Source organism: Tupaia chinensis, unplaced genomic scaffold (assembly GCF_000334495.1).
Source record: "Tupaia chinensis unplaced genomic scaffold, TupChi_1.0 Scaffold000604_1, whole genome shotgun sequence".
Classification (NCBI taxonomy): Eukaryota; Metazoa; Chordata; class Mammalia; order Scandentia; family Tupaiidae; genus Tupaia; species Tupaia belangeri.
In genome coordinates this window covers 73892-76010 of record NW_006160122.1, presented here as the reverse complement: position 1 = coordinate 76010, position 2119 = coordinate 73892, and the positions used below count along the sequence as shown (strand labels likewise).

The following is a 2119-nucleotide window of genomic DNA, read 5'->3' as shown; positions in this document are numbered from 1 at the left end:
GGGGGGGGCGGGGGGGGGGTTGGGGGTTGGCCGGGCGGGCCTCGGCGGCCGTGGTGGTGGGACCTGGGTGACAGCCCCAGGCCATCCGGCCACAGCGAGCACCTCCTTCTGTGCTGGGAGGTCTGCCCTTGCCGGCGGCAGGGACGGGAGCAGCTGTGCGCCGGGCGCCCTAGTCCCCGTCTCAGCCCTGGGAGGTGGGCACTGCCAGCCTTGCCCACAGTCACTCAGTAAGTGAAGCACCCGGCGCTTGAACCCCGCCAGCTTATTGCAGAGACACCCTGCCTATCCATGCGTCCCTCCTGATCCCCAGAGCGACTGGGAAGTTAGAACGGGTTCCCGGGATGGGCTTCCTCCAGGAGCCCTCACCCTGCCACGGGCACCAAGCTGCTGGGGGAATTTTCGCGTCCCAGGTGACGCCCAGATGCGGGTCAGAGCTACCTGCCTGCCAGGGCTACTTTCGTCTGGCCTTCCCCAAGAAGAGCGCCTGCTGTGGTCAGTTTCACCTGTGCCAGGCAGGCCCGCCCATTCCCACGTTGAGACACCCCACCTTCCAGTCAGTAGCTGGGGGCTTTCGGATTCCCGACGCTGGTTCTCTGCCAACCCTCCCTTCCCCGGTTTTATGTCCTTTTATTGGCGGAAGGAAGAGATGACAGCCGAGCTGTGTAGCAGGATAGACTTTGCTCTGTTTTAAGTCACTGGAGGAAACCGGTTGGCTTTGCTTGGTTTTGAGAACCAGTGGGGAAGAGGACGTTCAGGAGAGGGTAGTCATGCTGGGCTGGGCGCCTTTCCCTCTTGACTGAGTAGTTTTGCATGCGATATGGAAGGGCAGAGCTTGTCATCAGGGCAGAACCCTTGTGTGTAAGCCGTGCTGGGGAGCTCCTCCAGCCCTCAGTGGCCCTGCTGTGCCGGCCCGCTAGGCTGGGTCAGATGGAGATTCATTCATTGGTTCATTTGCTCACTCCTCCCAGGACAGTAAGCAGGCCTTTGCCCGGAGAGGCAGCTTCTGTACAGTGAGTGTTTAACTCTGGCTTTGGAGTCAGAATTCCCGAGTTCGGTTCTGGCTCAGTAGCTTTCTGGCTGTGCGCCCTTGGGCCCATTGTTTAACTTCTCTGTGCCTCAGTGTCCTCATCTATAAAACAAGAGTGATAACATGGTGTGGCCACACAATTTAAAAAGTTAACACAAGTAACACACTTCGAGCATGCCCACTATGTAGTAGGAGTTCATTAAGTGTTAGATATTCTCATTCCAGAGAGTTCACAGTCCAGTTGGTGGGACTAACCTGTAAACAAGTCGTTGAAATGCGGTGTTTAGAAGCTAGCAGTGGGCCAGCCAGGTGGCGTGGTGGTTATGATGCAGTTCAAGTTCCTGACCGGCAGCTGGAAAAACACCAGGTGCCTGTGCCTGTGGTCCCAAAATTCCAAGAAAAGAGTGAAGTTCTTGAGAAGGTCATCCTCCTGGGGGGCGCAGGGGTGCTTTCTCGTTCTTTCTCTCTCCCCGAGCACACATGCCCTAGAGCAACAAGAAAGAAAAAAAAAAAAGCTAGCTGCGGTCTAGTCGACGTCCTAGAACAACATGAAAGAAAAAAAAAAAAAAGCTAGCTGCGGTCTAGTCGCGTGGAGCCCCATTCCTGCCGTGGTGGGTGCTGGCCAGATGACTGCCACAGCAAGCTCCACAATTCAGGGGCCCCGGCTCCCTGCCCTGGGACCAGGAATGAGTTTGGTTGTAGACAGGCCAAAAAAAAAAAAAGAAAGCTCATAGCAGCAAGAACAGAGTGCTGTGGGACCTGGCAGAGGCACCAACCAGCTCAGCCTGGGTGGGAGTGGCGGGCGGGGTGCCCAGGGAAGGCATGGCAGAGGCGTTGCTGGGCCTGAGTCTAGGAGAGGAGGTAAGGCTCAGGTGAGATGAAGGAGAAGGTGTTCTGCTCAGACACAGAGATAGGTAAGGACCTAGCTCATCGGAGACCTCAGTGTTCAGTACAGTGGTCTGAAGCTGACTTGGTGGTAGGTTGACACGGGAATGCCACAATAGTGATACAGGACTCTGCCGAGGGCATCGGGAGCCAGTGAAACGCTATTTTGTTTTGGTTTTTATTGTTGTTATTATTTTAAATTTGCTA

At 55.8% G+C, this 2119-nt stretch overlaps 1 non-coding gene across 1 annotated transcript; it reads left to right on the top strand.

Moving 5' to 3' along the window:
• The first annotated feature begins 1602 nt into the window (after positions 1 to 1602).
• LOC114009696 (small nucleolar RNA SNORA5) lies at positions 1603 to 1735 on the top strand. Its single transcript, XR_003551076.1, has one exon. It is a non-coding gene; the product is annotated as a small nucleolar RNA SNORA5 (small nucleolar RNA).
• Positions 1736 to 2119: the final 384 nt, after the last annotated feature.